This window comes from Mus musculus, chromosome X, assembly GCF_000001635.26.
Source record: "Mus musculus strain C57BL/6J chromosome X, GRCm38.p6 C57BL/6J".
NCBI lineage: Eukaryota > Metazoa > Chordata > Mammalia > Rodentia > Muridae > Mus > Mus musculus.
Window position 1 is genome coordinate 145,487,961 of NC_000086.7, and position 27,060 is coordinate 145,515,020.

The following is a 27,060-nucleotide window of genomic DNA, read 5'->3' on the forward strand; positions in this document are numbered from 1 at the left end:
CAATCAAGTAGGGTGATGAGAGGGGCCAGTTTTCTCAGGCCCTCACTCAAAAGGCTCATCTCTCTGTACTGTTTAAATTAAAAATTGCAAACCCTAGGGCCTTGGAGGTGCAAACAGAAAAGTGGACAAAGCTACCCCCTAAACAGCATTTATCAAGCAGTTTCAGCATGTGACCAGAGAAATAAAATACAAAATAAGAACTTAAATAAATAATGGGTAAAGAAGAGCTTAGCTGGCATCAGGCATAAAGGAACCCTGCCTCAGTCTTAGTTTTTCTCAGATTGCCTAGAACTCCAGAATATAATCTTTAAAAACAAAACAAAACAACTTTTTAGTATTCATTTTGGATGCTCCATGATTTGATCAGAAAATGGCATTGAACAAATGGCACTGACACTCTTCTCCTTAGGCCAAAGGATAGACACGAAAATGGTTTGATGCTGATGTTTGGGTAGGACAAGTTGATTTGAAATATTTCTCTGACAATGTTTAAAAAACTGAAAAAAAAATCAAAGTCCATGCTTCGGAATCAAGAATGATGACCACGCCACTGACAACCATCACGTTCTTCTAAAGAACTACAATGGATGTTCTCAAACAGATAGATAATAGAGGCCCAAATGATGATTCAAGTCCTAGTCATACTATGGCACACAGGGGAGCCATACCCAGTACTCTTCTTTTCATGACTTCCATTTTCTCATCTGAGAAACAGAATGGGAAGGCACATGTAACACCCCATCTCCCTCAACACTACCCTACTCGGATCAATTTATCAGGCATCGAAAGATTCTTTTGAGAAAAAAAAAATCACGTTAAGTACTATAAGTAATCACTAATGTTAAACAATGCACTTTTCATTGCAAATATCTGAAAGAACTCAGTGTGGATGCACACATCACACACAAAGTCACTGTAAAACTCAACCTCCTGAGTCTTAGGTTTCCAAAGGAAAATTCTAGACTCTATCTACCAGGTGCTCTTTATCTCTACTCTTTATCTCTACGATATTATGCCACTTCCAAGCTCTCTGCAACTCCCTTTCTTTTGTACTGCAGGGCATCCAAAAGGTGCACCTCAGCAGATGGACGTACTCAGCCTCTGGCTTTTCTTAGTCGGTGATGGTTATCACCAGTTGCCTTCCAACTGTTCTAGGAGATAATCTGACCCAACAGTTACCCTTGCAAAAGCATGTTTTAGTATTTTTTTTATTTATTCAGGTAAGTAATTATCTTATTGATGGATTTGTTTTGTGCTGTTTGAAATGAAACTCAGGGTCTTAGGCATGCTAGGTAAACATGCTACTTCTGAGCTACAGTCCAAGCCCTCCCTAGAAGTGTTCTCTCTCTCTCTCTCTCTCTCAATTCCCACCCATATTCTTTTGAAAAGTGGAAACCAACCACCAAAAGGCTAATTAACTTAGCCCATAACTGCATTTCTCTCCACTCCAGTGACACTCTGGGGTTGTTAGATTTGGACTCAAGAGTCAAATATAAAAACCTCTTCTGTTGCCTGAAATTGGACAGATGACTACCAAATTCTTTTCTTCTAGAAAAAAAAAAAAAGATGGAAACAAGAATGTTTGTAGTTAAAGCAAATACCACTTCCACCCCTCTCCTGCAAAGCAGGAGAATGCAGACATTGAGCTATCCCAGACCCCATACCTTCAGAGGTATGCCACCCCCTCCCAGGCCACACCCGCCCATCCAGAACATACACACATACACACGTAAGCACCCGGTCATGTGGAAATGTGGGCCATCACACACAAATGTAGGGCCCGTGCACGCAGGCACACAAATATACACACTTATGCAAGCAGGCATGCACACACCCATACACGCACACACCAATGGTTCGTACCTATTTCTGCTTTCTTTTAGGCTTAAAGCCTTGATCAGGATAGGGAACTCTTGCTTATGAGCAGCTCCAGAGACCGCAGAGGCAGATTCCCTCTCCCCTAACACTCAGGTTCAGGGTAAGCGCCGGCAAGAGTCCAACCACTGGTCAGTCTGAAATGTTCAGGAGGGGTGGGGAGGAGAAATAAAAATGTCGTTTCTAAATCGCCACCAAGAGCCAGCAGTTAACCAAACTGCTCCTTCCAAGGGAAAGTGTTGTCTCGTGTGGCTTGGCTTTTTAAGTCAGTGGCAAGGGCTATCTACACTAGGGCAGAAAGCAAACCTCACTGTTTATCAGGGGTATACAGGAGGTCATTCCAGTCTCTAAGAGACAAAGGCTAAAGTGTGACCCTTGAAAGTACTGCTGTGTTCAAGTCTCATAGCCTTGGAACGACATGCCAATGGAAACCATGGAGGACGGTAAAGAGCCACAACCAATGTTACCTTTGGGAACAATGTTTAGTTGGTGCCAGTAGCAGGAAAAAGTTCATGAGTTTTTAACTGTCTTACAAGCTAGAAGGGAAGACAGACATCATGAAATAGATCTGAGGTTAAAAAAAAACAAAAGTCACTGAATACCAAACTCCTGATTCTACTGCCTCAGCCTCAGGTGGGCAGAAGAAAAACAAAACTTCAGCCAAGTCATTTAATATTTATTGAAAATATTGACCATTCCAGACATTTGCCATCCTCGTGCTAGACACAGTGAGTCATACAAAGATACACACAGTATAGTCCCTGCTCCCGGTGGAGCTTACATTCTGATCAATGGTTAATCACTCTTGCACAAGGAGGAAAACTGACCATCCTACCCAGTTCAAAACAGCAGCCCTTCTCCATGCAGCAGAACATGCCTTGGTTTGCTTTCTCAGCACTTCCTCTGACCCTGTGTCTCTGCCAAAGGATTCTACGTTTTAAATGAAGCTAAGTGCAATTACAATTGGAGATGAGGTTCAAACATCCCACAGATATGGATTTGAGGTCATCTTCATTTACAATTTCTGCTTTGAATCTCTCTAAAAATCCCTCCCAAGTCCAACCAATGCTGTTATAAAATGTAAGAGTGTGTGTTTCCATAAGGTTGCACATGAACCACATCTTGGCCTAACCATGACTCATTCATATCACTTTGAAGGAAGGAAAAAAAAAAGAAAAGAAAACTTTAATCCACACCAGAGGCTCTGTAAGCAGCACAGCAATGCAGAAGAAACACATGAGCATCTTATTTTGGGAGCTTGCCCAAAATTTTCAAGTTTTTTTTTTTTTTTAAAGAATCCGAAAAACCACACAGTGATTAATTTAACATTATTTCCTTGCAATGTTGCCAAAAATAAACTGAGCAGATAAAGAGTGAACAAACCCGGAAATTTGTCTTTCCATCTTGTTTTGGTCCAAAGTTATGATCATGATCAAAGGCAAAACTGCTTCCAATCTGCAAGGTAATTATGTTAGGGTGTCTCCCCCTCATTTCATAGCAGAGAAGCAACTTTTAATTGGAATCAAAAATCAGACTGTGCGCAGAACTTTGGAAAAGAACCACCATGCTTCTTTGTCCTATTCTGAGCAAAGCAATTGTCTGTTTCAACTGAAACACAAGAAAACAGCCCAAGGCTTTCAAAGTGGGAGCCTCTGGAGAGAAAAGTGCCACAGGTTTTATCTCCAGAACTGCTTAGATTCTTCATGCTGATTGAGACTGGCTTTCTTCAGACACCCTGATCTTCACTGGAGAAAACCTTACTTGTCTCAAATCTCTTTTCCCCAAAATTTCTTTTCCGCTTTCCTGTATTCTTTTGAAAGTCCTAATCAGTTTATAGTACCCACTGTGCTCTTCCACCCCCACACCAGATCCTTTTGGTTTCTGTTTAACAGCAAAACAAATCACTTCAGGAAACAAACAAACAGATAAACACTATACCTAGTTCCTGCTCAGCTATGGCTCTGTTCTTAGAGACCTTATGCCCATCTGGGATGGTAAGGAAAAACAAGACACTATTAAAGACACAGTTCCTTGCCATATGCACAACAACTAAAATAGTATGAACCCTGCAACCTTTAATTTGCCTCCACTTTGAATCTTGCCACTGCCAGGGATCTGACATCATCTTCAATCAATAAAATAACCGTGTTGCTCTTGGACGCACAGAGTGCCTTTGAGGATATTGGATGGGAGACAAAAGGAAATACCTAGCTCTGTCTTTAAAAGTGCAAATATAAATCCATATATTCAGCTCCTCTGTAACAGCAAGGCAGCAAGGTGAAGGTCAATTCTTACTCCATTTGCAGCCACTATTCTCTCCCCCGAATAACTAGAGGTTGAGCTTAGCACATTAGTGAGCGCTCAGGTATCTCCCAAGCCAAGACACAGCAAATGAACATTACCAGGTAGCCAGAAAAAACATACTTTTGCCCTTTAAATGAATTTTCAATAAGCCTATTAGGTCTTTCCAACTCTTGCTCTACTTCCTCTCCTTTCAGCCTCCACTTTACTACAAACAAGGATGGAAAACCTCGTCTAGGAAACCTTCTTCCTCTGTTACATTTGGGTCAATCTACCTCATACTTTATTTCCAGATAAATGGAAAAGATCCAGGTCAAATTTTCTGTGACCACGCCATTGTGAATAAAACATCACACAGACACATGCACACCCTCACTGAAAGCTAGAAGCATGGGCTGGAGAGATTCCTTAGTGGTTACGAGTACTGACTGCTCTTCCAGAGGACCAGGGTTCAGTCAGTTCTCAGCACGCACACAGCTGACAACTGTCTGGAACTTCAATCCCACAGTATAAATATGCCTTCTCCTGGCCACCATAAGCACTGCATACAGATTACGCACAAACACACCCAGGCCAAATATCCATTCAAGTAAATAGATGAATCTAACAACAGCAAAAAGCCAAGAAGCCCCAGTATATCCTCATGTGCTGTCAAGTTGGGCTGCTTACTGGCCTGATCTTTAATAGACATAATCTTTCTCAAGAAATCTTGTGACACAAGACACACATTCGATTCCTTGTGTAGGATATCATGAGTTTAACAGGTAATGGAGAAGCAGTAAAACCACCAGAAAGGTAAGGGTTCGACAATCTTACTGTTCAACTTCAAAGCTCCAATCCAGGTGGTTATTAATTGCCCTCATCCATGTTTCTTTATGCTCATGGAGTTCAGTGGCATGACTCACAAATTAGGAACGATGCTGTATACCACGCATAGCATAGACATAGTGTTTATAATACTAAACACTAAGATGGGTTAGAGGTGTTCCACGTAGAATGTTGGGCACGGAGCCTGACACACAGTAAAGACTCCAAAGTTAACTATTACTCTAATTATCATGTCAATTTCAGGTTTTTTTGTGTTTTTGGTTTTTAGTATGCTTTAAAAATTTTATAGCTGTTTTATTTTAAAGTCCCTATTTGCATCTCAGTTATTGGTGCAGGGTTTCTTAAGCTATCCACTGTCAAATTTGGGAAGGCTCGTGGGAGACCACTTAATGCCCCACCCTCTGGAGCCTCTTGCAACAGACTGCCATTTGCTCTGGCTTAACTCCTCACTTGCTTAGAAAATTCGTAACGGAAGAATGAGCATCAATCCTTTTCACCTGTGTCATTCATTGCTTAGATCACGTTGGAAAATAGTTGAAAGGCCTTGAAATTTTCAAGGCTTACCAAGCATCTCGTGATAGAGCTGTTTCTAAAACACTAATGTATCAAAAGATGGCCTAGTCGGCCATCACTGGAAAGAGAGGCCCATTGGACAGGCAAACTTTATATGCCCCAGTACAGGGGAACGCCAGGGCCAAAAAAATGGGAATGGGTGTGTAGGGAAGTGGGCGGGAGGGTGTGGGGGACTTTTGGGATAGCATGGGAAATGTAATTGAGGAAAATATGTAATAAAAATAAATAAATAAAACACTAATTAATTTACAAATGTTTTATTACATTCTAATTTGTTTAATGTGTGTGTGTGTGTGTGTGTGTGCGCGCACGCGTGTTCCTGTGCATGTACAACAGTATGTGGGCATGTATATACCATGTTGTGCATGTACAGATCAGAGGTCAAACTTGCAGGAGTCACCTCTCTTTCCATCATGCAGCTCCAGGAGATGGAACTCTGGTCTTCCCAGGGGTACCTGCTTTAGCCCATTGAGCCATCATACCCAGACCAGAGTTGGTCATTTCTTATTCTACTTACACTTTAGTTAATCTTGTGCTGAAGCAACTAGCCCAAACATTGATAGCCACAAAATGTATCACATAGGGGTCGGCAAAATGCAGATTAGTGGGGTGAATTCTGTTGCCACCAATCTATCTTCTGATATATATCCATTTCAAAAAAGGATGATTAAACCATTTCCCCACATCTCACTGCTTACTGCCTCAAAAAAGTATATAAGGGATCCATAAAACCAGCATGAACATAAAAGGAAAAGAGTGTGTACCTGGATACCTGTTGCCTTAACAATCTCCTCTCATTATGTTTACTTTCTTTTTATTTTTTTCGTTTCTTGAGACAGGGTTTCTCTGTGTATCCCTGGCTGTCCTGGAACTCACTTTGTAGACCAGGCTGGCCTTGGACTCAGAAATCCGCCTGCCTCTGCCTCCAGAGTGTTGGGATTAAAGGCATGTACCACCATGCCCGGCTATGTTTACTTTCATAAACAACATAAACATGACATTCAAATATTTATAATACAGAAGACAAGTCACTTATAAATTCAGTACTTCAACATTGTTAAAATTACTGAACATATTATTTAGGTCTCTGCAAAGCAATGAAACAAAAACCTGTCTTGGGTTTTAGAGACAGGGTCTTCCTCTGTAGCCTGGACTAACCTGGAACTCACTATGTAGTCCATGATGGTTTCAAACTTTTGGCAATCCTGCTCAGGTCAAACAGTGCTGGGATTATAGGTGTGAGCCACAAAGCAGCACAATAAGGTACTAATATGCCCATAATATAGGTTCTTACACTTCACTTTATTGCAAGCCTTTTAGCAATGTTTTGGCATGGATGTCATAACAAATACTCTAGTAGTGTATTAATGCGCACTTACCCAGTTTCAATTATTAAGATAGTCAACTGGTCCAGTCTTATGCTACTTTAAATCATGTTATAAAAATGCCTTTGGGATTTAACCTTTTGCCATATTTTGGAAAATGTTTTCCTAATGATATTAATTAAATCTTAATCTTAATAAAACATTGTTTCTTAAGATATAATCCCACAAATGAAATAAATGGGTCGAGGAGCACACATTTGTAGACAATCCATTAAAATAAATAAACAAACAACAAGTAGCAAAACATCAAAAGCCCCACGGCATCTTACTTTCACTTAATATAATGTCCTTGTGCTCCTGTTTCTTTTTTTTTTTTTTTCATTTTTTTTCCATTTTTTATTAGGTATTTAACTCATTTACATTTCCAATGCTATACCAAAAGTCCCCCATATCCACCCACCCCCACTCCCCTGCCCACCCACTCCCCCTTTTTGGCCCTGGTGTTCCCCTGTACTGGGGCATATAAAGTTTGCAAGTCCAATGGGCCTCTCTTCCCAGTGATGGCTCCTGTTTCTTTACCGGGTCAGAGCACGGCTCTGGGGACACTGGGAAGCTACAGCCAAGAGAATCAGTGTAGGACCTCAGTGGCTTTTGAAATGGCAGAGAGTGGAATGTGGGCTCCCCTAGGAATCTAGCTTGCATGCACTTGCCCCAAATTGCCACTTGGCCAAGAAGCTAATTAGCAAAAACATCAGATGGGTGAGAACAGGTTCATGGCCTGTAATGGCTTATATCATCTTTCATTTTTGCCCTTGGAAAGGTCTGACAGTCAGCTTGAAGACATTCAGTTCTAGTGACCCAGCCTGTTACATTCTGAGAATGGAATTTGTTAGTTTCGAGATTCCCCGTCTTCAATCTACTCTAATGGGCACGTTGCTGTGTAAAACTGAACGTACAGAAGCAAGGAGTCTGTGTGCATGCCTCTATAGGGAGACACAGTGAAAGCACTTTAAAAGGGTGACCTGATTTAATAAAATATGAGTAAGTGCCACCTGTTTAAATGGTCACTGTGACAGAGGTTTTAGGTAGTGAAAGCAGCAGCCACAGATGTCCCTGGCTTCACAAGAATAGGCACGCGATGGTCATTTCTTTTCTTCAGTTCTTTTCCAGAACCCTCAGAAAAATGCAGTTCAGCTTTCTATCTCCTCCTTCAAAGATTTTAACTAATTCTTCTCCATTTCTTTCCTGTCTTGAATTCTGCTCAATAGACAATAAATTCTGATCCCTTTATTTTGCTATTGTATGTTGGATATAGCTTAATTTTAGCACCAACCACAGCATGTTTTTCACCAACATTTAGTGAGTGTTTACTATAGCTAAGTGTTTAGCTTTAGCTTATACTAAGTAGACATTGGGGTAGGGAAAAAACTCAACAACAAATAATCAGGAGCTCCTGAGAAAGTCAGGTGAGTCTAATACAATACTTCTGCAGAACACAGAGCTGTGGTCTATATCTCTGATAATGCGGAAGGGGAAAGAAATCTCTGAGCTCTGTAGAAGGCCCTGAATTTGTGGATCGACATGATTTCAAAGACATACAGAAATATATCTTTGGAAGTCATTGGTATATGGTTAAGTGATAACGTCATAGAGAGAGTTGGGGCATACAGAGGAAAGAGCAGAGTTCACCAGGGCTGATAGAATGATGGACCCCAGGAGAAAATGATCATTCGAGAATCAGGTACATTGTAAATGTGAAATTAATTCCTTTATAAATAAAGTAAACTCTCAAGTCCTCTCTGCTATATAACTTCAATGAAGAAGATCTTGCTTCAGGGATGAAGTCCCCAGAAGTAATGTGGAGACATAAAAGAAGGTAATTCTCCTCTTTTGTGCTTCTAAGTGTCCAAGCAGAAATCACAGCAAATTGACCCAGAAACAGAAGACAAGTGCAACTTCCTAGGCTATGAGATCTTGGAGGCCATGGGATGGGTATATATTATTTCTAGCCCTCTTTATACTCGGTATGTGCATAAAGAGTGAATGATGGCTTTCCAAAGACTTGGATAGAAGCTAAAATAGAAGAGGATTGGAGGCCATAGAATGTTAGTTAACATGATTCTTACCTTTGGCTTCTCAGCCTTCTAAGGAGTCTGTGGTTCTTTCACTCCTCCTGGTTTTCTCAGCAGCTGTGGATGGAAATAAATAAAGGCGGATCTAATTAACTCGACTTTATAACCAGAGAAACCTGAGTCCAGAACAGATAGCTAATGTTAATTAACTTGACCAATGTTTCGTCGTTGTCCACCAGTAAGTAGGGTTGGGATCAGAACCAAATCTCGTGACTTCCTGTCCTATGTAGGTAAAGACAAAGCCTTCCATACTTTCCCTGTCTGGTTTTCAAGAAGAAAATTCACAACAGAATTGTTTTCATTAAATTTAAATTTTAGTGTAAAGAGAGAGAGAGAGGGAGAGAGAGAGAGAGAGAGAGAGAGAAACTCCTCACTCAGCACTTCAACAGTATGTCTAAGTGTGTTCTACCTACGAGAAAGGTTTTAAGACCTTTCCCCACGCTAACGCGGGGATGACTGGCTTCATCTAACTCTCTTAGGAGTGTTCTACTGACATAGTTCAGAGTCCCCCATTTTGTGATATGACTTTGGAAAGGAGCCCCATTTGCCTGGAGTTGAGGTTTTGTGTCTGAGTGCGTGTGGCTCAGGTGCTCACGGCAGGTGTGGCATCATTCAGCAGGTGCATGGACAAGAGCCAATGTTTCCTATCAGCATGCCAAAGAACCTGAGTCACTCTCCCGAGACACTGCCCCTCCTCCGGCTGCTGACCTGCAAGCACCAGAAACCCAGTGTGACTGCGTTGCTTGACAGAGCTGAATTTAGACCTTGCCTTCTCAAAGTACTTGAGTACGATCAGTTATGCCACATGCCATGTGGCCAAAGTAATTGCCCCAGTAATGGACATTAAGGCAGGCATGGCCCATGGGGGGGGGGCAGCACCAGGGACTATGTATAAAGAATGACTATCTCCTACAAGTTATGGAGGGAAGTGAAGCTCAAAATATATTGCATCCCTCTATAGAACATCTAGTCTTCTGCAGATGGTCCTGAAATCTCAGAAACCAATGTTGATTTCCCTAAAAGAGGTGAAGCAAACTAGAACCTATTAGGAGGCATATGTTCTTAAGGTTAGTGCACCATAACCTCTTCACGGTACCAAAAGTGTGCTCAGCCTGGTCACAGAAACAACCAGGTCAGAAAATTTGCCACACTTCCCTACACAATCCCAATCAGAACCCTCGGGCAGAAAGAACCCCCTAGGGGGTGAAACAGGTCATCACTATTTTTCTTAGTTCCAAATACTATTTGCTTTGGAAAACAATCTGTACCCCCCTCTCTCCTGCTCCCAACACATGCATGTATTAAGGCAGACACAAGCATGTACATGCACACGCACACAGAGGGGGGAGGGATACAGACAGAAGACAATCATACAAGAAGGGAAAAATGAAATAAAATGGTGTGTTATCATAAGCCACTATAGTTCCCCAATTCACAACTATTCCCCAGTTCACTACCCATTTGGGAGTAAAAACAAAGATCTGAACTGAAAACCCAAATGGAACAAAGGAAATTCTATGTTTTCAGGACTGGCAATCTAAATGCTTTTCCTCCTGTGTGATATTTTTTTAATCTTAGTTTGCTATCACACGAGGAAGCATGTCACTAATTCAATGCAAATGGGTACTCCCTTGAAAACAACTAAAAACGAGTAAAGGATGCACTAATTAGCTTCCTAATAAGGAAGGTTTTAATTGAACTTTTCTATAACAACACTCATCAAAGTTTCCAGGATAACTTCATAAAAGATGTCAAGTCTGGCCCATATTTGTATCGCCTTAAAATAATTCTCAATACACAGAAACAGAAAGCTGATTTCTCTCCAATGCTGTTAACACTCAGGCCACTGCATTTTCTGATGTCAGCAATCCCCTTCCCGCAAATATTCCAAGTATGCACCGCCGTCCTTCTCCTTTCAATTATGTGGTTTCTCTGCTCTTTTCCTGATTGAGACCAGGCCTCTTGGATAATGAGAAGCATGTGTTGGGGGGGGGGGGGGAAGGTCCTAAAAAAATACATACATCAGTTTCATCTGCATCATACATAGGGGGGATCCAATCACTTGTTCCTATCAAAGGTATGAAAATGTGAAGTTTACTAAGGGATATTATAAGATCAGCATCAATGTGGAAAGGTGATCAGTTATTGTAATCTAAAGCAACACCAATAAATATAAGGGAGATATACCCCCCCAAGTCCACTCTTTCTCGCTTGGCCACATTTATATTTAATGTTATCTTAATGTTGCCTTTAGGGGTATTTAAATTCTGACATACACATGGAAATGAGCCACGAATTGTACAGCAAGCATAAATATTCCATCATTAATAAAAACCAGCTGTGCACAAAACAGCACAAGAGCTGGGTTTCAGTCACTGGCTATCAGTAGTATTTGTCACAGGCAAATATTCCTCAAAACTTTTCTCCCTGAAAACACAGATGCAGCCACATTTGCTTTACTCTAACATTTGAAGGGACTTTCAAGAACTCATTGGTCACTTGGGTGCATTCCAACTAATGTCGCTTCCTCACTCTGACAGTCACTACAGTCCATTAAATTTTTACTTCAACCTATGACAGAATATGAAAATATTTATTTTTTGGAAAAGGTTGAGAGGGTCAATAACAGAAATATAGGGTCAATCTTAATTATAGTCAGTAAGGCAATAGGGCACCAAAGGGCACTGTATGTTATAAGAGAGCAAAAGCTCATTAAACATGAACACCTGCTCAGGACCCTATAATAAGCTTGTTCTGCCATCATACAAACACCTTTCATCCAATGACCTCAAAGCATGTGCCCAATATGAAGCATGCCTAAACACCTCTGTGAAGTATTAATATCCTCGCTTCCCAGAAGGGTAACTGAAGCTTAGAGCAGCTAATTCAGCTACCCTTGGTCACATGGCAAGTCAGTGAGGGGCTGGGTAGAGAATCCCAGATCCTGGCTTCAAGTCACACAGACTAATGCCATTTCAGGCAGCCAGAGAAAGAGTGAAAGTGACTCCACAAATCTACAGAGAGAGAGAGACACACACACAGAGAGAGAGAGAGAGAGAGATCCAAATATACCCACCTGAATTTTACCCCCAGGAACACAAAGTATGAAGCATATTCCTGTATTTCACTTGGAGATTTATACATGCTACAGATTTAAGATTTTAGTATTTACATTTTAGCTGGAGAAATTTCATTGAATTTGTGGAGAAATAATATTAGTTTACCAGATAGCAAAAATTAGACATAACACAGAGATTATATTTTATTTACTGAAGGAAAGTTAGAGGTCCATGAAACTTAAGATTCACTATGTACAAAAGTTCTCAGATAAAAGAACCCTTTGTGTGCAGACCACGTGACTTCACCTATATACTGTGTATTCCGTTGCCTACAAAATCGTCTCCTCACGGTTTTTTTCCTCAGTCTGGCAAACATTATTTTTGAGGCTATCAATCAAGCATATCTAGGCCTTCCTGATCCCCCTTCTTCATTCTGGATCCTACACAGTCCACCCAAATGTATACTATCTTAATGAAATATCAATGGTGCAGCAATTTAAAAATAATTTCCAATCAATTAGATAAGTAAACACTGGGTTCTGGTTTGGTTTTTCTTTGTGGGGAAGAGTGGCAGAGGAGGGAGGCCACAAGAATAGGCTTGCTACATACATAAACCACCTCTAAATCAGGCAATGATTAGAGCTCAATGAAACCTATCTGTACCCCCAGGCCCACCAGGAACAATACTTATGAGACTCTTGACATGTCCTCATTGGTTCATACTCCTTTACTCTATAGCAGTTTACAACGCTTTGTCCTCAACGAACTCTTGTTGAAAAGCAACATTACCTACTCTTATGACCCAAAGTATGGAAGATTTCCATTCGTAGAGGGACCAGGATTCTTGAAGTTTCGTGGAGACTCTTGGGCTTATTATTTGATACTGCTAAAATATAAAACACATTTCTGTCGATGTGTTATTACAGACTCATCCCCCAATCCACCCCTGCATACAGGATGAGTACAGGATTGTGTTTGTCATAACTGTTTGCTTCACTCTGATAGCAATCCTTCAAGGGCACACCAGATAAATGAGGCCTCAGAAGGCAAGCATAAACTTTTGAAAATTGACTATCAATATCACTCTGCCCAGTCTCCACAGTTTACAGTGAGGAAATGTACCCAAAGGCCAGGCTCCTCCCACCAGTGGGTTCACCCAGAAATGGTATCAGTGGCCATTATTTGCTAAACTAAAAAATAATCTAGGTCCTGGTATTAGTCAAAAAATAAGTGGAAATAAAAAACTTTACCAAAATGAGGTGGATAAAATCTACAAAGTTCGAGTTGTCTCTAGACAATAATGCTAAATCCTTTCTACAAGCATGTGTGGGCTAAATCTAACGTGGCCAGCATTAGTACAAGCCGGAATGATATATACAATTAACTCCATCCCCTATAACAAAAGGCTTCAAAAGCCCAATAACAGCCTCATTTAGTTCAAGAAAGAATCAACACAGCAAATGCTAATGTAGTCTTTTATGCAATAAATATGTTCCCGAGAAAGTCCAGATATAGTGAGGTTTTTTTTTTTTTTAAAACCTATCAAGCAATGGTTTAAAGACACTAAGAAAGCTAGTTCTGTTCAAGAAGTTTTGCTTTTATAAGGCAAATGACCTTCTATGTTCTTTTCTTTCTTTTTTCTTTTTTGTTCAGATTGTGTGTGTTGTACGTGGAAGGGGCAGCTTCCTTAAAAAGGGTCAGAAGCCCACCATGGAGGCGAGTGCTTTGCTATCCCAGCCTGTTTAATACCCCCTTAGTTCCTGCAGCTAAATTCTAACCTTTGACTTGGGGGTGGAAACCTAGATTTTGGACCAAAGTCCACAAAAGGCGAGAAGGAACGAAAAGTAAGTAATGCTAAAGACAACACATCATAGTAAAACACTGACAAAAATTCCTGAGGACAGGAAATCAATAGATCACGATTCTAAACAAATTGGTTTAGTCCCCAGCTAATTAACTTGTCACGCAGATCTCTAAACCCACTGAATCCATGGGAGAAAGAGGTGATGTAATAGGAGATTTGGAAACATTTACCATCCTAAAAGGCTAGGCCCCGACCACACACACCTCTCTCCACCCCTTTCAGTGGGTTTAAGCTGGGCTTAATGGGTGCAAAGGACAATTTCTACCAGACAGTCCTGAAGAATAGATTCTTCTCATGCATTCCAAAGGTTCAGTCTCCATGGAGGAGGCTACCTGGCCACAAGCATTTCCCAAGGGGGAATATATCTTCTACTCCTCCAACTGGTAACACTGCCTCTGTCGGAGAAACAAAACAAAACTGCTAACCATCCTGAGAACTTAGTGGGGGTATGTGTGATTTTCTGGGATAAAGGAAAAGACACCTTAAGAGGGGAGGCGGGAGGGTGTGAGAAACTCCTCTTGTCTCCAAATGGAAAATAAGCCTAAAAAACTGGATCAAAAGAAGAAGGGAGTTGGGGGGAAGGGCTGCTTAATTACAAAGACACCCTTTTAAAGAAGGCACAGGCCCTGGGAGAGAGCTCTTAGGAGAGGCCCAGAAGCAGATGTACCCACTTAGAATGCTGGCACTCAATGGGACCTCAAAGTCAAAGTATCCATCCCTCTATCTTCCTACTATTCCATTCTCAACGGCATCCGAAGGTCCGCTTCATTCTATAGCAAAAGTAGAGGAAAATTGACCTCCGAAAATGCCTTAGTTATGCATTAGTCTATTAAACCTTAATTCACAAATTAAAAATTACATTTGACTCTCCAAATCTCAATGACAAATATGAATCTCTAAATTTTTGTTGTTGTTGTTGTTGCTGGTCAAGTAAAGGGACTCAGGATATCCATGTAAAACTTACTGTACATTCAGGTGGAGTTACAGGATTACTTTATACCTAGGCTGTGAATTAGAAAGAAAATTAAGTTTCAATTTTACAGAGACACAAACTTTTTCAAAGTATGACGGGACTTAAAATGAAGTATGATGTAGCACCAGAAAGGGCCCATAAACGACACCAGGCAAACCCGTACAGAATAGCTGGGACCTGAGTTATCTTCTGTAAATAGATGAGGCTCCTCCACAACCACCTGGCTATTAAAATGTCCCAGGCCCGTTTGAAAATGTAGTTTGGTCAGGCCAGCTTTTTCCTCCCAGCTGATCTGAAACCTGATAGCCTTTAAAATTGTCACTATGTAACATTGTAGCATTCCTGCTCTACCTTCCTGACCACCCCCAACCCGCTTCCTGCATCTTCCGCAAACCCCTGTTAAAACCAACCAAAGATTTTATGTAAATATGTCAATTATTTGTTCCCTAAAGAATAAGCAATGGCTTTCAGGCACATCTCAGGAACAAGTCTTTCAACCCAATTAGTCTAAAGCCTGTGGCACTTGCACAAATGAAGAGAGGTAGGAGACAGGTAGGAATTTACCCTGTGTCCAAAATAGCATTTTGGACCTTCCTTAGCTATTGAAGGAAGGTACTGAAAGTCTGAGGTAGTTTTCCAAAGCTGGCCTGAGAAAGAGAGAGTTTCACAAGGCCAAACTCAAGAAGAGTTACATATATCCTTAGCCCTTCATCACTAAAGATTATGGTTGATTATCTTTCTAAATGAGAGGGAAAAAAGTTATAGTGTAATTTATAAATTGTTTCCCCACGTCTGGAGGCAAGGGGCTGTCTGGAGGCTTTTCCAAATCTTTCCCTTTCATCTTTCATTAATTTGTATTCAGCCCCCTGCTGCAAATTATTCGCATATTATGATTTATTAGCAGCAATCATCAGGGACTGCCCGTGGTCTACAAAATCTGTCATTCTCACTCCTCCTTCTCCTTCTTCTCATCATCTATCTATGAAGATGGTCTTGCTGTTGATGAACAAGAAGTTCTGTGGCCGGGGCTCAGACCTTAAATCAACCACCTTCCTGATGTTGCACAACTACTTATTAAAATCTTCTGACCTTATGAAGCAAATAACGGCAATCTCCGCCTCGGGAGTCTCACCACCACCACCACACATGCATGCATACATAAAGCGAGCAGTTGTGTGGTTCATTACTTCCACATTTTAAAACTTGAAGAATTCATGGCCTTGGGGTCAGGAAGGGTGAGCACCAAACCCAAGCCTAAGCACTTAGGAGAAAGCAATCTAGCTATCTGAGATAAGGGCAATTCCTCAAGCTGAACTCAAGGTAGATCTCCGAGTCCCTAACTTAGTGGAGGGACTGAAGGTAGACCACGGAGTCTCCAACTTAATTGCGGGACTAAAGGTAGACCTCGGGGTCCCTAACTTAGGAGGGACTGAAGGTAGACCTCGGACTCCCTAACTCAGTTGCAGGACTGAAGGTAGACCTCAAATTCCCTAACTCAGTTGCGGGACTGAAGGTAGACCTCGGCGTCCCTAAATAAGTGGGGAGACTAAAGGTAGACCTCGGACTCCCTAACTTAGTTCCTTAAGCGATCAAATCAGTAGGAACCTACAAGAACCTAGGGAGGAAGTAAAGCAGCACCAAGCAATGGAACCCCTTCCAGCATCTCCTCCTTAAAGTAGGACAGGAACACATACTTTTAAACTGCGTTAAATAAACTTCTCGCACATCTCAGAAAACTCAAGGCCACCGGCAAAAAGAGAAGAACATACAGGCAACCCCACAGGCTACAACAACCTACTCACAAATACGGGCATGATCAAGTTTACAACACCACAGATTACTGCCCCAGTTCCCCGCAAAAGTAAGGACGCTTCTCCTACCTCTGAAAGCAATCAGGACAAGGTGAGGACTCTCTCTGCAAGCTCAAGCGGTTTGGGTCCCGGGCCGGAGGCCAGGGATGGGTAGGGAGGAAGCCCCAGGTCCCGGCTACTCCCAACCTCGCTGCTCCCTCGGGTCTCTCCTTGGTGGCAGTGGACGAGCAGGATACCGGGCCAGAGGGTGGAGCAGCGGATGGTGAGAGGCGAGATAGGCTGGAGGTGGTGGTAGTGGGGGAAGGCGATGAGAACTAAGGGAAGGGACGAAAGAGAAGGGAGACGGAGGGGTAATTCAGGGGTCTACCAGCGAACGCAGCCAGAAAGCTCCTCGGAAGGAAGGGGCGTGACTGCGATGAAGGCAGCTCCTAAGAGAAGGGTGAGAGGTAGAAGCAGGGGAGGCACGGTGGCTTTTCTTCTGGCCGGGAGCAGCTAGGACCGCCCACAAGGAGGGGGGTGGATGATGGAATGGGCAGGGCCGAGGGCGGAGCCAGCAGGGCGGGAGGCCGGAGGGAGGCTGGCAGGACCCTGGCGAAGGGGAGGAGGCGGCACCCCAGGAGGCCAGGCGGCCTTCAGGCGGGGAACTTTCAAACAATTGATCTGCTATGTAGGCTAGGTTCGGGAGTCTGGGAGAGAGAGATCTGGGATAACGCGCAGGCTCTTCCGTCCTCCCACGCCGCGAACTCTACTTGGTGATGGTAGTTCCGATAGTGTGTACAGGAATTAAAGTGGGGGAAAGGAAGGCATGGGGTTCGATTTTTGGTTTGGTTTGATTGGTTGGTTGGTTGGGTTGGTTTTGTTGATGTTGTTGTTTTCTTTTCTTTTCTTTTCTTTTCTTTTCTTTTCTTTTCTTTTCCAAAGACTTCAGTAGTCTATGGCGGCAGAACAGCAGAGACGCGTGGGAGAGTCAGCGCAGCTCCCATCCCCATGGCGGGAGGAAAAATCATAGAAACGCATTAAAAACAAAAACAAACAAAACAAACAAAAGCACGGAACCAAAGCGTTACAAAATTCAGATACAGCTCTCTTTCGTCTCCCTCCCTTGTTTCCTTTGACCAGCTGGCAGCCTACACAAGGCAAACCCCACAAGATCCCCCTTTTTCTTCTGTCACCCTGCCCCACCAGCCTCAACCTTCATAAACCTTCTGCCCCAGCCTCTTGCCCCAAATTTCTAGAAGGGTCTATGTCCCCCTCCTGGAGGCCGGTCACTAGGGCGCCAAGGGATGGGCAGGACTCAGGGAAAGCTCCACCTCTTGGCCAGGCTGGGTGTGCTTGCCTTAGCAGAGCTGGCCCGAGTAAGACCCACCCACCATTCTTTTACATCTACTTACTGGCCAGTCAGGCCTGCTGTTGGCCTATGATTGGTCTTTTCAGTTGCCAATCCTATCCTTTGATCCCACCCTCCCTTAAAATTATTAAAACTAAACAAGAGAGTATTGTCTAGCTTTCCGTTCTCCCCAGCTTCTGCTGGGGATAGACAAGACGCTTGACTTCTCAGTCTCGTGAAAGGGTGCAACAGTGTTTTAGCCAACTGAAAGATAACTTTATATTTAAAGCACTGTCCAACTGTCTGGAAATAGGTAACTTTTCCCTCTTAGTTCATTAAACCAGGAAAGAAAGGGAAAGTACATGAAGTGTCATTGTGGTGCTCACATTTCGTGCCAGTGAAAGATTCTGCTCCAGTAAATGGAGAGTTGAGTACTACAGCATCCCAGGACACGGGGTGGGGGTTGGAATCTACAATTTAACGTCTAGGTAAATGAAAACACAAACAGTAAAGGGGAGCAAAATAACGAGGAAGTTGGAACCAAAGAATTTGCTGTGGGCTCTAGCACACATTACCTGGTTGTGTGATGTTTAAAGGACTTTAATTTCTCAGCCTTAACTTTCTTATCATGTAAGTAGATGCTGTAAGGCATGTACAGTGTTCTAATTGGCACAAATATGAAAGTAAAATGAAATGTATGCACAGACTCTCTAAATCACTCCCCACTTGTGTGACCCACAGAGTGGAGCCTCTAGCATGTGATTGTATGTGAGAGTCCGATATCCTGCTCATCTGTTTTAAGAATTTCTAGCCATGATTATAGAGGTTCTGTGGTTTTGCTGTGAAAAGGCACCTCTTTTCCTATAGTTTTTGTGAGAGAATATGAAGTTGGCTCCCTGGAGTTAGAATAATAAATTACCCCCTCTTCTAACCAGAGTGGGTGAGATTTCTTTGTCAAACAGTTTGGCAGTTTCACCACCACCTAGTGCTATTGTGGTGGTGATGCTGAAAGAAGAAAACACGGTGTGTATCATCAAAGTGAAAATGTCTCGAATTGGAAACAAATATAAGTATAAAAGCTCCCATTAATTTAGAGTTGTTGGAATGAACCCATGCTAATGAGAGAGGGACATCCAATCCTAGCCTACCCAATGGGAGCCTTAAGAGGCACCATTGATCAAGTCAACCCAAGGAAGGCATGGTCAGAAGAAACACTGTCTCATGATAAATAGGGTCTTCAAATATTCCTCTGGCTGTAAGAGAGGTAGTGGGTGGGTGACTTGCTGCAGAGTGTACAGTATGTTCTACTAGCTGCTGAATCAGAGGCTAGGATCGTGACAAAATGGATTCTGAGTCTGATTCACTCTATGTGTGAGGAGAGGTTAGTCAGGTGATTTTTTTTCCATGGGGAAAAAACATTTTTTTGTGTGTAGAAACATCTACCTCGTGAGGTTGTTTTGTATTTACAAGGATTCCTCCTGGTCATCACCGAGAAAAGAAACTTGTTTCCACAACACTGCTGTTTAAATGGAAAAGAAAACCGAACAATAAAGAATAAGTCCAGTGGTGAGTTCTTCACTTGGTCTCCTGTACATGAGGTCAGCACTCCCATTATACCTTGAATTTGTCTATTGAATGAGTTGTCCTTCCATATCAGGAAAACTACTTTTACCTCCTCTGTTCATAGCTTATCAAAAATACTTTCACTCAGTTCACTATTAAGAGGGCCCTGGCCAGTCTTGTGTCGCCACCGAAAAATAAACTGCAGTAGCAAAAGCCTGAGGGACTCCGTGAAATATGCTTGCTCATAATCTTCGAGGTTGCCTTCAAAATCACTTTCAAAATGCCTTCCCGTAAGCTACTGGAGTCAGTAACTGTGGCTCTTGGATAAGACTCTCTAACCAGTTGAAAATTTGATGGTGAATCAGGCGATGAGTGAGTCACCTTTGTCTTAGCCTGTGGCAAACAACAGGTTTTTAGGTAATTCTGTTTTCCCCGGGGGGTCTTCCAAGTGTCTTAAGGTCTTAGGTGTTCCTCCTCTCCCGCCATGCATGACTTCCTCTGTGTTTTTACCCTGAAAACCTTTCAGCTTGTTTAAATTGAGTTTGAATTTATAAAGTCCCCACATTGCCTGCTCTACTTAAAAGGGAGGGAGAGGGCAACATCAACAAACATAGACCGAACTGCTATTATGGACAGGACTAAAAAAACAAAACAGTATGAGACTTGGCTCCTGCCTTCCAGCATATACACATAAAAAGACAACTAACAAGTGTATGCTAAGTGCTAAATGAGTGGTATTGACAGTAAAAGCCGTGGACGTTAAGAGCAGGGAGTGAAAACTAAATTTCAGAGAGTGAGTTTATATAGCAAACTATGCCACACACATCTCACTAATCCCTGCAGCATCCCTATGTCTTCAAGACTTGCCTATAAAATATGGAAAGCCCTCTGGGGGAATCCCAGGAGAATTAGCCACTAGCTGTAAAGCACCTGTGTAAAGACACTTGATTACCAAAGTACTACACATTAAAAACACTCTATTGGGAGGGGGCATATTTTCATCTGAAAACGAAAAATTCATTGTGCCATACTATGGACCCTGTTTGACCTTCTTCATAAAATGAAATTCCTACTTTGGTGTACAAAGTTTGTGCTGTAAAAATAGTCCATTAAAAAAGAAATATCTGGGGCTGGAGAGATGGCTCAGAGGTTAAGAGCACTGACTGCTCTTCCAGAGGTCCTGAGTTCAATTCCTAGGAACCACGTAGTGGCTTACAACCATCCATAATGGGATCGGATGCCCTCTTCTGGTGTGTCTGAAGACAGCAACAGTGTACTCATATACATAAAAGAAATAAATCTTAATTCTTTTTCAAAAAGAAGTATCTGCCTTGAAAATATTATGTGAGATGAAATGAACCAGCCACAAAAGAACAAATGTATGGTTCTACTGATATGATGGGCCTACAGGATATAAGTTCATAAGGCAAACAAATAAGAGAGTAGTGCAAGTGTGCTCACAAAGATGGTGTGTCAGAGGAAGAGTTAACATTTAGAAGAAGGTAGAAATTGGGAAACAGGTATTGGTGATTCTTGCAGAATTTGTAACTTTAAGTGTCCTTAAAGACGGTATGATGATGAACACAACCAAGAATAGAAAAATAGGTGTCATGTAAAAGGGGCAGCTCGAAAGTTACCATAGGTCATACAAGCCCATGCCATCAGGACTTCTATCTTCTCAAGAGAAATAAAAGTTATACACACCTCATGGAAGTTTTCATTTCTACAATGTTGTCAACTAATAAAACTCTTAATAAAAAGTCCGTCTTTCACTGTGAGTTTTCCCTGACATAGTGGTCAAGCAGAAAGGAGAGTGTGGTGGATAGTCTATCCCTCAACCCCATAAAACCACAATGCTTTGCGCCAAGGGACGGTCTCCAGCCACCAAGTGTGCAAAATGACCACATCTTCCTCTAGCTACCCTGTGAAAAGCCAGATCATCTAAATGCAAGAACAAGAGAAGAAGTACACAATACTCTAAAGCAAACTTCGTTCGTATTTATGGCACTACAGAAAGTTCTGCCCCTTTCTCCTCAGGGGGAAAAAACCCTAAAGACATATTAGAAAATTGCAAAAACTCTGCCTTCACTAGGGCAGCTCCCTAAAGCTCAGGTTCCAGTTGGTTTCTGAGCACCCCATCCCTGATCATACAGACTCCAGCAGACCAGAAAAAAGCAAGACGCAGGACAGGAACCAAAGAGGGCACACACACAAGGCAGGGGATTACAAACCCTTATTTTTTTGGACCTTTCCCCCCCTTCCCAGACACATAAACACACACACACACACACACACACACACACACTCCAGACAAAGGAAGTTTGAAGCCTGACCCATGTGTGGAAAACAGCAATGTGGGAATTCAGGAAACAACACCAGAACTCTGCTCCAAGGCCAAGACCTGCTCAGCATTTGAGAGCCAAGTTACTCCTGGGGTACTTGTGAGCCTCAGGATTTTGGAAGTAAATCAAATGTAGGAAAATAAAACTGCCTGCAAGTCTATTCCCCAAATACCTCCTAGGGGCCTGTTTGACTAACCTGGGTTCGCCTCTTTATGATTTATGCAGGGCTTCACTTCAGTTTAACTAAATACCATATCTCCTTCAGCAGTCTGAGTTTCTGCAAAAAGTCCAGGCTGACCAGACCTTAAAGTAGGGTTGGCTTGTAAATTCCTAGGTTATTAGACCAAGAGGGATGTGTGGTATATGAAAAGCACACACTAAAGCCTGGACTATAAGAGGTGGTAGCCGGCGGGGGTGGGGGGTGGTGGTGGGAGTGGGGGTGGGGGTATTATTGGAGTCAGTGATTTCAAAAAAAAAAAATCTCTGCAAGTACGTCAGAGGGAAGTCAAGCAGCACAGCATTCTGGTTTTGTAGTTACCAGAGTGTGAGACTAGTTATCCCAGTTGGAGGCGAGTAATGCTAAGGCTGGAGGCAAAATTCTCTTCCCCGGGCTTGCTGCTTTACTTTTAGAACTTTCGGAAAGGCCAGTGGATGCCACATCAGTGTGATTTAAAACAGGCCTACCTTGCAGGCCTCAATCAGCCTTTTATTTTCGGTCTGCCACTGTCCTGTGAAATTCACACAGGAAGGCCATTGTTAAGGTATAAATGCCTAACCTAGGAAGGGTTAAATAGTAAGCCATAATTGTGAGCTCTGCTAGAAAAGGCATAGAGATTTGTCTCTAGTCACCCAAGCCTGGATTCCAACCCAGAGCCACAATTTAATGAGGAGGTAAATTACTTAATCATCATGGACTCCAACTTCCTCACCTTTAAAACCAGGGCAAATTCTTTGCCCTCAGGGATTGTTGTGAGGATTAAGTGGAAAGAAGGTCCTGGCCTGAAGCCTGAAACGAAGCCATAAAGCATTCCAGGAGGCACGATGATGGGCTTGGTCTGGTGCTTTCAGGAACTAGATGTTAGGCTCACCTCATTCACTCTTATCGGCAGAGTAGGTGGATGTTTCAAGTATCCCAAAGATGTTTTTTCCATTGTTTTTGTTATGCCCTTCTCTATCTCTGTAACTTTGGGAAAGGCTTGGGTTCTCAATTTCTTCAGCTCTAAAATATGGGTACCAGGCCGAGGAAATGGCTCAGTTACAGCACATACTGAACACGGGTTAGGACCTGAGTTAGTACTCTTCCCCTGAAACCCATAGAAATCTAAATATGGAGCACGCATCTGTAAGCCTGGCACTCTTAGAATGGGATAAAAAATAAAAATTTGGCTTTCACATACCACACCCGCAAGTACGTGTGTGTGGGTGTGGGTGTGGGTGCGTGGGTGTGTGTGAGTTAGGTGTGATGATACACACCTTTAATCCTAGAAGGAGTCAGGGCATGCTTCATCTATATGATTTCAAGACTAACCTTGTCTAAAAACAAAATTCCAGGCCATCCTTGTCTCAAGCAAACAAATAAAACAAAACAAAATACAATAAAATATGGATACCAATATACCTATGTGAGAGAATGGTGGCAAGGATAAAATGACAGGTATATGCAAATATTAGTTCGCACAGCTGTTTGTGTAATGTGTACAACAAGCTATCTGACGACCAACATGTCTATCTATCTGTACTGGCTGGTTTTGTGTCAACTTGACACAGCTGGAGTTATCACAGAGAAAGGAGCTTCAGTTGGGGAAATGCCTCCACGAGATCCAGCTGTAAGGCATTTTCTCAATTAGTGACCAAGGGAGGAAAGGCCCCTTGTGAGTGGTGCCATCCCTGGGCTAGTAGTCTTGGGTTCTATTAGAGAGCAGGCTGAGCAAGCCAGGGGAAGCAAGCTAGTAAGAAACATCCCTCCATAGCCTCTGCATCACCTCTTGCTTCCTGACCTGATTGAGTTCTAGTCTTGATGTCCTTTGGTAATGAACAACAACATGGAAGTGTAAGCTGAATAAACCCTTTCCTCCCCAACTTACTTCTTGGTCATGATGTTTGTGCAGGAATAGAAACCATAACTAAGACACTATCTATATATCTATCTATCTTTATTTATTTCTCTCTTTGTCTTTCTCTCTTTACATGAAACGGGTTCAGGGTGTGTACCACAAGCTAGACTAGAATATTCTATGAAGCTCACACTGACCTCAAACTAAGGACTGCCTCTTAGTTCTGCGAAACAAGGTATTGATCACCAAGGCAGCCATGAAGTTTACTGTCCCTACTGAGTAGTCTCAAATCTAAAGCAATGAATGGTTTTACCAAAATGTTGAAATTCTTAAGCAGATGGCATCTATAAGTTATAAGGTTTCCAATTATGCTAAGAAATTTAAGGTCATGTGGGCACAGTTGTACAAATTGTCTAAGTGTTGGCACACATCTCTGCAAGCTTTATGATTTGCCAGGACCTGAGTGAAAAGATGCAGTCTTGAGAGAAACGGGCATCTTGGCATAGTAGAACATTCATGCTGTGAATAAACTGGGAATGGGTGGTCCAGTGAGGGGTGAAAGGGACAACTTAATAAGATGGAATAACAGAGAGATTTTCAACCACATGGAACTAGATTAGGATTCACATAGCCAATTAGTTGTGTGAAACTCAACAGATCAATGTACTCTTTTAAGTCTCAGATTGCTAACTTCCTGCTTAATGTTGCATCTTAAAGGACTATTGGGATGGAAGGTAGGTATTTGAGGACTTGTAAGGATTCATGGTTTCCTGGGATAGAATCTGTATTAGTAATAAAAGTACCATTATATATAATTTAATTTTACTTATTTATTCTATGTTTATGGCTGTTTGCATATAAGTCTGTTGGCTATGCATGTCTAGTACCCATATAGGCCAGAAGAGGGTGTTGGATTCCCTCATCAGTTTTGAGCTATGTGGATGATGGGAATTGATCCTGGTTCCTCTAGAAGAGAAGCCAATGTTCTTAACTATTGAGTCATCTCTCCAGCCTAAGTACTGCTATATTTTAATAAGGTAATAATTTCTTCGGTAAAACTCAAGCAAATCTGGGTCATTTCTGTATCATGGACAGTAAATGGCTAAAACAAAGTATTTGAGATTCTTGTTATTTATTCCATTCCATTCTGACTGATTGTTTGTTCCTATTATGGTTTGCTCCATAGCAACTACCTGCATGGTGAAAATGAGTGGAGGGCAGTAATAACCAGACCATTTCACCTCATTTGGATGAACTCTCCTCTCACTATTTCTAGGGTCAGAGAGCATGAATGTGGACTCTTGGCATTCCAAACAACTCCTCTTGTCATGTTCTCAGTCAGATGACTTTAACCAACCCAGCATTTCTCACAAGCATGATATCCCGTCTCTCTAGAGTTTTTAAATTGTATATATTATTTTTAATGTGTGTTTATCTTTGGTATGGCTGTGTGTGCTGAGTGTGGAAGCCTGAGAACAATGTGGTAGTGGAGTGTGTTCTTTCTTTCCATCTTAACATGATCTCAGGTGATGAAAGGCAGGTTGCTAGGCAAATTTATCCGATCAGACCTCTCCCCAGGTACAACTCTCTACTTCTATAGTCTCTTTTGCAGAAGACTGGGTCAGCTTGGGAGATGGGGATGCAGTTCTTAGTTCCCCGTGGTTCATTGTTTTCTAGTTTGATTGTTTAAAATGGCAAGTTTTACCTTCCTACAGAACAATAGAACCATGACTTATGCTTCTCATGTTATGTGCTTCATTTCACCAAGGGTCGTGTTTCCTGAGCTATCGTGTTTCCAGCATTTCAGTGACTATGTCTCTCCTCCTATAGGAGTAGTGCAGGTTTTAGGCGAAGGTGTCCAGAGAGCTAGAGCTGAGTTACCAGCACAGGTCCTACCTTGCTTTCCCCTTTCCACTTTCCTTTGAGTTCCTATCTCTGTCAGATGACTTATCACATTGCTTTGGGACAACGTTTTCACGATTTCACATAGTCAGCTCAACTACAGGTTCTCCTGAGGTGCTGACAACGTGTGCTCAGCTGCTGTGTCTGCTAAACCTAGAGCCTGTTATTTGTATCATATACTAAATAGTAAGTAAAGGATTTGGGGGAGTATAAGAACCGTTCTGGGATAACAGTGTTTTTTGTTTTATTTTGTTGGAACAGAGCAATTTATAATCTTATTTTGCATTTAAATCAGATTCCAGGCAACTACTCTCACGATGAGTGACTAAAACAACTCCTTTAGAGTGCTCTCTGTCCTACATAACTTCTCAAAGCTGTCCTGCCTTCCATGTAGTGATTTTCCCTGGCTTCACTTAACGGTTTTTTTGTTGTTGTTGTTTTGTTTTGTTTTTCTTTTCTTTTCTTTTCTTTTTTTTAAATCTCGGGTCCCTGTTTCCTCGAAACACAGACACTGGATCCACAGTAGTCACCATTTAAAAGCCTTTTTCATGAATGGTTCTCCGAAATGCTTCTTTTCCCTAGCTTCCCCACCCCTCTTGTCTAGTTGGTCATTTGTGTTTCTTCCAACTGGGTCACTTCTTTCAAGCATGTCCTCTATTAGTCATTTCTTTCCCTGGTGGAAAAGCTGTATTGTATTGGCAATGTAGGGGAGGCGTCGTTTTCCATGTACAAAGCTACATGTGGATAGAAACTGCCTTGGCTATCGTATTGCACAGTGAGATAACTGTAGTTAGCAGTAACGCATTATAGATTTCAAAATTTCTAGAAGATTTTTTTTGGATGTGTTTACCACAAAGAAATGGTAAGTGATGGCTGTATTGAACAGCCTGATTTGATTATTAAACAATGTGAACAGCTGTGGAGGAAAAGTCACATTATACCCCATAAATATGTATAATTAGGATGTCAGGTAAAAACTGAACTAAAAGCTGGGGTGGTCATGAGCATCTATAATCCTAGAACAAGGAAGGGCGAAGCAGGAGAACCAGGAGTTGGGGGCCTATTCTGAGCTGCATTAGTAAGAGCTTATCTCAAAATACAAAGCAAAACAAACTGAACTGAGAGAGAAGT

At 42.0% G+C, this 27,060-nt stretch overlaps 1 protein-coding gene across 3 annotated transcripts in view; it reads right to left on the minus strand.

The window, feature by feature from the left end:
* The window catches only part of Amot (angiomotin), a 59,543-nt gene extending 41,537 nt beyond the window's left edge, over nucleotides 1-18,006 (minus strand). For 2 of the 3 annotated variants that reach the window (XM_030251360.1, XM_011247828.3), the window contains exons 1-2: nucleotides 16,811-18,006; nucleotides 9,029-9,091 (exon numbers count right to left, since the gene is read on the minus strand). The gene's annotated coding sequence lies outside the window, so the exon portion shown is untranslated. Of the gene's footprint in view, nucleotides 1-1,863; nucleotides 2,013-9,028; nucleotides 9,092-16,810 lie in introns of all 3 variants that reach the window. The other variant, XM_006528864.4, reaches the window with a different exon arrangement.
* Nucleotides 18,007-27,060: the final 9,054 nt, after the last annotated feature.